We start from the raw sequence: 13436 nt of genomic DNA on the forward strand, positions 1-13436 counted from the left end.
GTTGTTTTGCTTAACATACGAAAGAGAAAACCTGAAGGATTATTTAAGTGCCTTTATGAAGCAGGAGAAGCTTCCATTTACTGAGCATCTCCTATGTGCTAATTGAAAAAGCTAATGTTTACTGCACATTTAATATTTTCCAGACCCCATGTTTTTCACGGGTCTGCTCATTCATCAGCACAAGAAGCTTATAAAGTAGGCGCTATTAAAAGTCTCATTCTATGGATGAGGAAAGGATTTTAGGGAAGTAACATATCTTGACCAGAGTATAATCAGGACTGGAGCCCATGGAGTTCACCTAACTCTAGAACCGCAGGACTTAAAGACCGTAGGACACATATCACCGTTTTCCTGCTTGACCCCCTCGACAACAGTGGGATGTACAAGTGTTACCCTATCACACCAATGAAGAAACTAAAACCAGGAAAGGCTTTATAAGCATTTGGATTAGGTCACACAGCTAGTAAATCACAGAGCCAGAAAGGAATTCCAGGTTTCCGTAACCCCAAAATCCTTTTCCAAGAACACCACACTGCCTTTCTTTATGGTTCTCTCAGGATGGTGATAGAGGAAAATCACAGGAATATTAAAACATTATTTCATTCTTTGGCTAAGAACACACTGTACCCTAAATAAAAGGGTATTTCTGACTAGAATATTTATAAAGGTTAATGAGAAACAAAATGAACTGAAAACCAGCAGGGAAATATTCCCAGCTATAAATACCAAACTTATACATTTCTAATTATATGAGAAAATATGCCAAGCACAAAGTCAAAAAAAAAATGTTTTTATCAGGTGCAGGTGAGTCGGCTGAGCAACATTTTTACCTTTTTCTATCTCTATGTTGGGGTTAATGCCGACTGAACGCTGGCAACAGCACTCTACTCAATCAAATGTTGAATTATGATGTAGGCACTGAAAAGGGGAAGTGAGGACTGGACTACTACAGTGAGGAACTTCTACAAAATCAAAGAAGAGAACCTGTGATTTCTCCCATCTTTCTCCATGGAAATTATAAGGGTGTTTTATATTTTTATCAGAAGGTGGGAAAGGAGTAAAAAGCAATAGAGTGGGTTGTGCCTTTTCTTAATGGAAGTAGACTATTGCAAAGCTGACAGCATACATTTGGAAAGGTCTCCTTTTCCCCAAGTATTCATGATTCATAAGGCAGAGGCCCCAGTGGCATCTTTGAGCATCAGCTTGGGCAGCCTTGATGATCTCAGTGGCAGCAAAACTCTAAGTTCGGGGAAGGACCAGAGCCAGAGAACAGTGTTGATTAAAAATGAGTAGAGAATCCAGAGCAAATTCGCTTGGCCCAGGAGAAATCTCTCAACAAGTTCCAAAATTATATCATACCTGCCAGTTCATCAATCTGTTAACCTAGCTTTTACTAAAGCCAGTTCTCTCTTATACTAACAAGGAAAATGAAAACCAGAGGGGGTCAGATAACAACTTACCTTAGGTCACAGAGCTGGCACCTAACAGGATTCCTTGTCCATCAGACTAATGGCATCTTCTTCGCTGGCCTTATCCACCCTATTTTATTACAGTTCCCTCCTTACCAGACCCAAGGAGGTTTCAGTGTCCAAAAACACCTAAAAACACGGACATCCAATGTCATCATCTTTTCCCCTTCGCTTCCCCATTTCAGTTAATGTTACCAATTTTTCTTTCCAAGTCACTCAGGATCAAAACCAGTCATGTTAAACTCCTCTCTTTATCAAGTCCCACTAATTTTGCTTCCACAATATCTCCAGAAGGACACCGTCACCTACCTCTCAATTAAACTGTAACAACGGCTTCCTAATCTCTCCCCTTTCTTCTAGTCACACTGCATTCTAATTCATCCTTTCTCAAGTCTATCCTCACACCACATCCAAATGAAGCTTCCTACCATGCCATCATGTCACTCCCCTACTCAGAAACCTCTTCTCACAAGCTGTCCCAAGTGATTTCTACTGTATCCTACTTCTTTTCAAACATATATCAGAGTCCATGAATATACTCCACAGCATACAAGTTGTGTGTGATCCTTTTAAATTCCTTAGCTTTTGTTTGTAACTTTTAGGTGGCACATTTTATTTCTCTTAATTTTCTTATCTCCCACTGGACTCTATAATTTTTCAAAGAACAGATACCACATTGCTTTTTCCCATCTTTTATAATTGCCAAGTAGCTAATCCAGAAATGTTCATTTCAGCTTGGTCCAACCTAATCAAATAGACTGGAATTAAAGTGTCAAGGCCTGCCTGGAGCTAAACCCTCAAGTCTAAGTGAAATAAAACAAATCCATAAGAACAGTAAGATACTATACATTACGGTGCCTCTGTTAACTCCTAGGCACTGAGTTAGATGCTTAGGAAGAAGCAGGAGAGACTATACATAAATAAGTCCTTCTCTCAGCAGCATCCACTCTAAGAAGAAATAAGTGAAAAGATGACTGTTGGACAAGGTAGAAATGATAACTCACACTGGAGGAAAGAAAACTAAGATGGGCCAGAAGAGAGAGACAAATCAATGTCTTGGGACGGGCAATCTGACTTCCTTTAAGCCAGCTCCCTGGTGACCAGATGGTCTTATTATTTTTTAAGGACCTGGGAATAATCAGTACCAGATTTCTATCTGATATTCTCCTGTGATGAAGTACACACAGCCTATAACTTCTCTATTTGTTTCCTTCATGTGTACAGTATAAAACTGGCATCCCAACTATCATTCTGAGTAACATGCCTTTTTCACATGAGCTCTTGCAAAAGAAGTCACAGGTTTAGGGGGAGAAATAGTTTTCTAATGCAGGGAATTTCATCCTTAACTGCTTAATACAGTGAGAGCTTGTGGGAGAGGGGTAAGAAAGGAAGTACACTGCAAAAGCTACGGTATTGCAAGTAATTCAAATAGCTGTGTTAAAATGGAAATCACATAAATATTAGACTTGCGCTTTTCCGCGTAAAAGCTCTGCAGACCAAACTGCCAACAGGAATGAATTTTAATGACTAGTTTATAACCTCTGAGTTGCTTGAAAATCTAGCACAGTTGTAGTCAAAATGTAATACTATTATAGCATCACTGCAATTAACAATTCTGCAGGGAACATTCCCTGCTGAAAAATTTAAGTTTGCCTCACATTGGGAAACGAAGCTATTTCTGATCACCGAAGATGGAGTGGGTCTAATTTATTGATCTGTAAATGTTACCAAAATATCTGAGCCCCCAATATTGAATCACATTACTAAACAATTCAGTCTCTCCGTGGGATAAATGTAAATACCAACATAAAAACTGGCATTTATGCTGGTTTACAGTTTCCCATTTTTATGAATGCAGTCATTGCTTTTTAAATCACTTGGATCTGGAAAGCAGAGTAGGAAAACATTACAGACACAAAATGCAGGTGCCAATAGCCATGTTAGGTCACAGAATGGCTGCTTTGTGGCCGAGAACACCTTCACTTTCCACGCTCTAATGTGTTGCTGTGAACTCCCTCGGCAGCACCTCCGTTAAAAAGTATGGTTTGGGCAGCGGTGTGCTTATTAGTAGGAGAGCAACTCCTGATACTATGAAGACTTATAAAGACTTAGTCATGACCGCTCACAGCTTTCACTAAGATCAAAAGCTCCATCTCATAAACCCTTGGACAACAGGGAGTGAAAAGGAAATGGCATTTAAATCCATCCCTCCAAATATCCTTTTCCTTTTCAGAGATCATGAAATCAGTGCTTCATATAATATCAAAACTAAATCTATCCCTTAGACCCAGGGCTCACATGCACAGAGGTAACATACAGAGCTGAACTCCCCAATTCCCACCATTCAGATTACCCCTCGGTTACAGAAGCATGTCTTCAAAAAGTCTCTCTTACAATTTTATGTTCCCTGGTGAGTCACCCTTCTCTCCATTAACATATTTTAATTTCCATTGGCTTCTCAGTGACTGTCTTACAAGAGAGGAGGGTTCTCAGAGAGTGGCCACAGAATAGGTACATTTTGTTCCAGGACAAAGAGGAAGAAGAAACGAGATGGAACATGGCATGGGGGCAGGCCCAGAAAAAGGGCAGTCAAAGATCAAGTTCAAGGGCAGATCAAAGTTCCAGGGTAGTCAAAGTTCAAGACTGACTTAACAATGTCAGTCTTGAACGTGGGGGATTGCTCAAGGAAAGGTGATTTCCACAGGAAGATGGGGTACCCAAACCAAATGTCTCCAATTTATAATATTGCCTAGAGGCCACCCTGCTAACAAGAGTAAGATTTACACAGAATATTATATGCACATATAGTAAAAAACAAAAAACAAACAAACAAAAAAACACATGCCCCAATTAAAACATCTGGCATTGTTCCTGGAAGCCAGTGTTGGGAAGGGCAATCTGCCATGAACCCTGAGCCCTGCACCACTTGCTGGATGTCTCCAGAATGCAAAGGCTAAATGCTGTCTACCCAGTCATTTCTGAGAGTTGTATGTGCAGTAAACAGTCTTGGAAGATGAAGGAATGACTCCCACTGGGACTAAACAAGTCCTTGTTTATTGTTCTACAAACAGTGAGTTCCCCAAATTTGGTGTTTCTTGGCTGCAATGAAACATGACCATAACTCCAGCGTCTGTGTGGCCCTCAGCACATTGCCTCTATGAGACACCGTGTCGGGGATAAGGGGTGGTGAGGAGAACTGACACAGTTGCTGATGCTTATGATGCTTGCTGTACCATGAGCAATAACATGTCTCTTGTCTCTAATCCAGGAGCTTGTGTCTTCTCAGCACCCCTGGGACAGACTAAGCCATCAGCTAACAAGTAGGGTTAAATCCCAGACCTGACACTTTGGGAATTATTCAATAAAAGTAGCCATTATTATAATAAAAAGTACGCCTTCAACAACTCTACCAGAAACTACAATATGGAAGAACTAGGGATGTATTCCAAGATTTGAAATTACGGGTGAGGTTTTTAAAATACAGTCATGGCTCTATAGTAAAGTACAATTCAATCAAGCCATCGATGACTACAGATCATTCTTTCCTCTGGTCAGTCTAAAAGTACAAAATCAGGTTGCCTTGTAGAGTTAGCTTCATGTGTAGTCCTTATACAATTCAAGACTCTCTATTTCTCTAAAATTTTGCTTACGTAGGATTTTTTGCCTTTCCTACAAATAAAAATAAGAATAACAAACACTACTATGGCTCCCAATACTGTTCTAAGCAACTTATGTAAATATTAATACTTCAACCCATACAGTAGCTTTATGAAGTAGGTACTATTACCCTGCTTTACAGACAGAGAAACTGAAGCACAAAGAGGTTAAATAACTTATTCTAAGTACCCAGTTTGTAAATGGCAGATCAGGAATTTGAACTCAGGTTGTATACTCCAAAGACTGTGCCCTTGACCAGTTCATTATAAGTTTTCCTAGAAAATAATGATTAATTAGGGGTTGAAAAAGAGGAAAACTAACGCTTTGAACCCCTCTTGTTGCCAGATGTTTTTGTAAAATGATTTCATATAATCTCCTTGCAGGGAAAATATTATCATCATTTTTACAGGTAAGGCAACTGAGGCTCAGGAAAGAGACATAATTTTGCTAAGATCACACAAGTAGGCTGTTGGAGAAACCAGAATTTGAATTGAGGTTTGACTGATTCCAACACTATGTTCTTTTTATCATTTTTCTTTCATCCTAATAGGTGCCTTTTTTTTTAACTCTATACTTTAGTATCATACAGTTTAGCATTGGAATGGACTCAATGACTAAATCTCTACTGAATATCTTTAAGTGTTTATAGGACACGTAAAGAAAAGGCTTTGGATACAAGGCTCATTTTTCCAAATGAATACTTTTGTCTATGTTAAATCCTTTTTGACTTAATCAGAAAATGTTAACAAATAGAACCTGTTCAAGGAACAAGGTAATCTTGTCACTAGACGCTTCCTGTATTATTTGAAGGGTTTGTTTGTTTGCTTAATATGCATGAGGATATTTGCATAGAGGAATTCCTTTCCTTGAATATCTGTCAATCATGTTATCATTGTTCTTTCATCTTAAAAAGTGCCTTTTTTTTTAATTCTATACATTAGTATCATACGGTTAGCACTGGACTGGATTCGATGACTAATCTCTACTAAATATCTAAATTAAATGGGGATCATTTAAAATGACAGAATAGGGAAGCTTGAAGAGACTCCTGAGCAATTTCATCTCCCTTTTTGAGGCAATTATGGCCCAGAAAGGAAGTTGTTCTGCCCAAGTTTATAGGGGGACTTAAAGGTCAGGCTGAGGCTGGGTCACTGGACCGGCATTTCTATACTTTTGCGAACCTGTAAAATTCTTTACCCACAAAAGTCTACACTCATAATAAAATAATCTCTCAAAATCTCAAAACAATGTCTTTTTTCCTTAACTTTTTTTAAAGTTTTCAAATCTGAAAAAAAAAAATAAAAAGCTTCGGGTAAGTATGGTCCTCAACTATCTGATGTTTAGGTGCACCAGCTGCTAACATCACCTGTGTGCTCACTTGCTTTTGCTTTATGGATGTGTATACAAGTGTGTGTGTACACCTATGTGTGTGTACATGCATGGGTGCATACACACACATGCATGTGCATGTGCAGTCGATTCACATTACTCCGGATGGCTAAGTTCTACAAAGTCACCGCCAACACTGAATACTGAACCATTGCTCCACGGGAAAACACAGGATTGGGTTCCTGTGAGCCCCTGGTAGTGATATTTCCATCAGCCAATCAATACATAACCTTATTTCATGTGTGTTTCTGTTTAAAGACACCTTATTTAATGTTCTTGCTAATTCAGTAACAGTGAAATAACAGCCAACAGCACTGTAACTCGTGCCTAAAGGGAGTTTATCGAACACAAGCATTTTCTCCAAAAGGCATATCATAGCCTGGCATTTAGAACATTAGACAGCACGCCAGTACTGTGCTGGGGGGCCATTTTAAATAGGGAAATCACCAACCAAAAGCACGAAAAACTACCTCTAAGTAGACCGCAAAAAAGACACTTGTTTACGATGTGAGAAATGAAAAAGTAAAGCAGAGAGATGCCTTGTTTGAGGTCAGCTGGGAGCACGCATGTCAGGCAACTTAAAGTTTTCGTCCCTCTGCACCTGACTTCTTCGAATAACCATGAAAGCACTGCGAGTATTGATCTGAGAGTTACAAATAAATGACCCGGCAGACGAATTTTCAAATACAGAATCCGTGAATAATGAGGCCTGGTTGTGGATATTTAAATTGAACCACTTAAGTAGCAAACCTCATGACATTTCACATGAAATTCGTCAAAGCTGGTGAATTCTGAGTACTCTGGAACTGAAGCAAAAGTAAGATCAACACACAAAAACATTTTGGAAATTTTTACAGCCCTGCATTCACCATCCTCCCATTTTGGGGAATCATACCTATCCTTTTTAGGCCGTCCTGATCTACCTAAACTGCAGCACATCATTCTCAAGTTCATGATCATCCTGATGGGTAAGGCCAACTGTAGAGCATCATCTCAGATACTCTTGGAATTACTGATAAAACAGTTGTGTCTCAATTATCTCTACACACATGTAGCAGAGTTATCCATCTGTCTATCTGTCAATGACCTTTTTATGTCAACTAGGGGTTTCAGCGTCTGATATACAGTATTTCCCTGAGCTAGTCCCCAGAGACCATGGACCTGACCTTTCTCCCAAATGCTCTATAGCGTGTTGCAAACATTGCAGCAATGCTGGGAGTCTGCAGTGAAGCAGAAAACAGGCACACTCTGTGCCTCAGCCTTGTGTTTCTATTTATTCTAAGCTGCCTCTGGGAACACATGTCTCAGAAGCTGCAGCCAAAAGCAGGCACAAAAATATCAACTTTAGCTTCTAATCAAGGCCATTCTTTCATTTATCAAGGACCATGCATCATCCCTGGTCTCCCCAGGTCTCTGTATTTCCTCCAGCCATCACGGTTGGGAATCAAGGATGCTGATGAATGGATGGGAATCAAATAAGGAGACGAAGCCCTGATCTTGAACTAGTGAAACACGTATTACTAAGAGAGAAAAAAAGAACTTTGGGGTTCTAGATGATCTGGATTTGCTGTCAACTGTAACAAGAGTCTCGTCATTCTTATGTGCCATGCACTTGGTTTAGCTGGTTTGGAGGAAATTTCTAAGAGCCACTTGCACCATCAATAAAAGCTAATTTTCCCCAAAGACTTAAAGGAGAAATGACTTCCAATGAACCAACTAGCTGCCACCTCCTCCAGCCACATCTCCTGCAGTTCTCCCATCACACTCGTAGATGTGGACACACTGCAGTCCCCTTTACTTCAGGGGTCCTGACAGCCCTGAGCCCTCACACAAGCTGTTCTGTGGACTGCAAAGTCCTTCCTCTCTGTCCATCAACTGGCTACATCCGATTCCTCTTTCCAGTCCTGGTTCCCCTACCACTTTCTCATGAAAGACCTCTGAACTATTCCCCAGAATGATTTAACTTCCTCCCCCTGATGTTCAGTATTCCACGCCACTGTGCTTCCCTCCGTCATAGCATCTTTCCCTCTATGTTCAATCACTTGCAATTCTGTCCCCCACACAAGACTCTGAGCTTTCTGATGCCTGACAAAGATTGTCCTGTATCTTGTCTGTCATTTCATCTTCTGTGGCTCACACAGTCCCTAGTAGGGTAAGAGTTTGAGGAATATTTGTTGCATAAAAGATTGAATAAAGAAATGAGTGAATTCGAATTTTTACTTGTTCTCATTAGAAGTACCATTTATCCCATTGACATGCCTAACCCTTATTTTATACATTTGGAATTTCTATAATTAATTCATAAATGTGGTTTTCTTTAAATGCTTCTGTATTTTCCCTGTCTTCTTAGTTTTCCTCAGGACCCCTATTCAGGAAAGGGACTAGATATTAATTGAAGCCAATTTATTTTTAATTATCTGCCAAGTGCAACTTTTCCACAGTGTCACAATCCCCTTGTAGGGGAGAGATGCTGCTACAAGCACAGACCCTGAGGCGCACAGGAAAAAGGAGTTGGGGAACAGCTGCTAAGTAATTCGCGCAACCTCATTGCTCCTCGGCTGACTTGAAGGACAGAGTTCCATGCTGACTTCTCCTCCCAGGAGGTCCCATATGAATTCTCCATCCTCTGAGCATGTGAGTGCACGTGTGTCTCTTGGGGGAAGCTGACACAGGTCATAATGAATCAGTTTGAGTGAGTGAGGTCTGGGTCTCGTCACTCGGCTTCAGCCACATTCCATCTTTTTGTGTCGCACATGAAAGCGACACCAGGCTAATTTTTTTTCCAAAGGAATGAAATGCTTTTAAACCATTCTGAACAAAAAGGTCTCACCAGGCTCCAAAGCGCTCAAACATTCAGCTCATTCTTTCATAATCTGTAATTAAACCCAAGACCTAGTTGGAATGACAGAGAACGAATTTGCACATGCTCAGCAGCATTAGCATGGGAAGAGTAAACAGGTAAATTGGATACAGCAAACTCAGCTTCTCAAGGTGAATAAACATGTGGAATGATTTTTTCAGGCCAAGCATTTGGAACCAAGGGCAGTTTAAAAAAAAAAAAAACCAAGAACAACAACACTCTGGTGACATTTGCCTGGTTTCTTGAAACTTTGAGGTGAGAATTAGATAGACTAAATAAAAATCATATTAAAAAATAAGTAAATTAGATTCAGCCAATAGCTTCTCCACTCTAGCTTACTCCATATATATTTTCACAGGGTTGGTTTCAATAAATAATTGATGATAGTCATCATCCACTAAAACTAACATTTATTCGGTGGCTTCCAAGTGTCTGGCACTACGCAAGGGAACTATAAATGCTGTCTCATGTGATCCTTAAAATAACTCTACAAAGTAGGTGTTGTTATTATTCTTATTTTACAAATGAAGAAACAAGCTCAGAAGGTAATTGACTTGCCTCTGATTAAAATCATCTGTATTGCTGTCATAACTTGCATGTAGTTTATCAATTCAGGTGGCAGATCATCGTATGATTTCTGAGGACAGGAAGAGAGTCTTTCACAATAGGTAGACACTGAAATGAAGAGAGAACTGCCGGGAGATGCCGACACCTGAATGCATTAACATAGTAAGCTCACCCCTTCCCAAGCATCCACCAACACCTATCAACTACTCTTTCCTTGCCACCAGCTACATCTCCAGCTGAGTTCTAACTGCTGATAAAACACCTCTACTTGCATGTTTGCCCACTGCCTGGAGTCAGACATCCTCAATCAGGTGACCTTATATGTTATTGGAACCTCAAAGAGATCTTTGTACCCAAAAAAGTTAAGAAAAATTTTGTTTGCATTTTTCATCATCCACATCACTTAGCTGTTCTCTTTTTCATATCTGTCCACTTGTATTCTCTTTTAGACTGTAAATTCCTTAAGAGCAGAGACCATTTCTTTTGCTTTCTCACCATAGGCTATGAATTGCTTTGTGAAAGAAAAGCATTGTGTCTGTATCACAAGTACCTGGTAAATAGCAGGTGTTTTAGAAATGTTTGTGAATGAAGGCCTAAAAGAATGAATGCCACATCTCCTAACACAACAGTGTTCAACTACCTCTAGATGTTCTCTGAATATTCTAGATTGGACCTGGGATTTTTGAAAAGAATCACTAAGAAGTCAGCTTCTAAATTCCTAACATACCCCTGAGATATAGAAATACCTCATCATGTTTTGTGAAATTTGTCTACTACAGTTTAGCTTTGACATTTTGCCATGCTAGAAGTAATGCATTCACTTAATTTCCTGTTTCTAGAGCTCACACGGAAGCATCTTTGATACACTACTGATGGTTGTGTATTTGTCCCTCTCCCATCCTGCAGTGAAAGACCTTGGATGCAGAAGTGTGTAAACGAGGGATCTACAGTGATCACTCACCAAGGCCACCGGAAGAACAACCTGGAGGCGCAGCCCTAGAAGAAAGTCATCTTATCATGCAAGGCAGGTGGAACCAGGACTGCCTCACATTTATCTGGATCTGTTCCACTCTCTCACTGACAGGTTAAAATAATAATAATAATAACAATAATAATAATAATAATGTGGTTTTTCATTCTTATGTACATGTTCAATGGAAGACCAATTATCAGGCTTGCCCTTACAGCACCTTAAAGAGTTCTGGGCATCCATTAGCTTTGTTTTCAATATGGATGATGAACTGAATGGAATCGGGTTCCTTCACATTAGCAGTGTAGCTCTGTGCTAAGTACCCCATCCAGGGTTTTGAATTCTGCTCTCTTTTCACAGAGAACATTCAAGGCAGTGAACTCGTTTTAGTAGCAATTCTTTAAAAATGGTGTCTGTATGTTAACAAGTAGAGAGAATGGCTGAGTTTTGCTAAACACTTTTTCTCCTAACAATAGGAGCTGCTCTATTTTAGGTATCTAATATTAACATTCATTGAACACCAACAGTGAGCTGGAAACTATTGCACAGAGACAGGCTCTCCTCAGTTGCTGCACTATATTGGTCAACAATGGAATCATTAAGCAAGCGGCAGACTTGAAAACTGAATTATATAAAAAGACATAGACCTGGTTAAGCCTGGAAATACTGTAAAGGGGAAGCAAGCTGTCTAGCATCAAAATGCGCATGTTTGAGCACTGAACCTACACCTGGGAACCTCCTGAGATTGTTGTCTTTCTTTTCATCTGATTTTCAGCATCTGGTACTGGCTTTGTAGGGATCAGATACCTCAATGCAATGTATGTTAATTGATGATGAACTCAAGTCTTGCCTATTATTTCAGACTGGCAACAAAAAACAACTATCATTACCATTAATGAACTTTGCGTTATACATATTCATATGTGTGTGTGTGTGTGTGTGTGTATTTTAAACCTGTCAACCCTCATTTGAGCTATGGATTATTACAGATGAGGAATCTGAGGTCCATTAAAAAGAGGTTACTTGCAGGGGAATCACACAAAAGCAGAAATGGAAATTCAAATTGGGTCTTATAAGTCCAAATCCTATCCAGTTTCTCCAACTTTAAGGAGTCTCAAGAAGCATATATTTGATTTGAGCTCTTGTATGAGCAAGTCACTGATCCTGTTGTTAGGAACAAAAAAGCATAAAATTGGGTAATAAATAATGGCTCCTTGCAGGAACCACAGAATTTAGTAGGAGTAGTAAGAGAAATTAGGCATGATTATAAATGTCCATGACACAAGGTAGTGTGGAATAAATGACACAAGAGCTATCCAAACCCGGCATCACGTGCATTCAGAAGAAGAAGGAAGTGCTTGGTAAAGACTTCCCAGAGAAGGTGCTGGATAAACTGAACCATGTTCAGTAAATGCATAGACAAACAAGATGGGAATATAAAACAAATAAAGTAACAGAAATCTCAGAATAACGGAAATACTTTGCCAGCTACTGTGAAGAGATGTAAAAAAAAATGCATAAGGTGTAATCTCTGTGCTCAAGGACCTTACAATTAAACTGAGTAGAAAAGAACCTCACATTCAAAATAACTGAAGAACAATCTAGGGCATCACGCATAGTAATTGAATGTTGAAATGTGTGGCACAGGTAATAGAATACTGATGGTGCTCAGCGAACAAGCTTTGCAGGTCTTAAGTCAAGTTTGTCCACGAAGAGAAAAGGAATGAAGCAAATATTGCCAAAGGCAAAGAGAAGTGAGCATGAGAATAAGGACTGAAATGCTTTGGGGATTATTTGTTTGAATATTTATTGAGTTTCAGCATACTCAATGCACACAGGGCTAGGTATTCATTTAGAAGTCTCAGAGACAGTCATAAAAGTATGACTGAAGGGAAAAACAGCTAGGAAACCATGGTGACTGCTAGGGCTAGAAAAAGGAGCCCACACGTTCGAGCTGAACGGGGAAGCCCTGACGAGGAGGGAGAGGTCTACCACTAGCGGTGTGGCCTTGGGTAACTCATTTTATTTCTGGTTCTCAGTTTTATCATCTCTCAAATGGAGCTAATAACACCTCCCTTGCCTTGGTCACAAGTGTGTAATGAGACTAGCATGAGGCTTGCTGATTTCATCAATCGAGTGGCAAAAAACTTGAAGCACTGCCTACGTCGCAAACACAATGCCAAACACTGGGTGAAAATGCAGAGATAATAAAACACTACAATGCATGTGCACACAGTCTAGCCAGGTATTCCAATGCACCCAGTTATTTACCCAATCTTGTTTGAAAATCTACTAAATTCCAGATATCATGCTTTTCACTAGGGATCCTACGTCAAAAGAGACAAAGTTAGAAGAACACGTTAAGTGTAAATCTTCATGACCTTGAATTGGCAATGATTTCTTAAATATAGCACCTAAAGTACAAGCATGGGATATGACAAAAAGTACAAGATAAATAAAGTGAACTTCTTCAAAGTTTAAAACTTTTGTTTTTCAAAGAATTCTATCATAAAATATGACAACC

The sequence above is a fragment of the Camelus bactrianus genome, chromosome 10 (genome assembly GCF_048773025.1).
Source record: "Camelus bactrianus isolate YW-2024 breed Bactrian camel chromosome 10, ASM4877302v1, whole genome shotgun sequence".
In the NCBI taxonomy this organism is placed as follows: Eukaryota; Metazoa; Chordata; class Mammalia; order Artiodactyla; family Camelidae; genus Camelus; species Camelus bactrianus.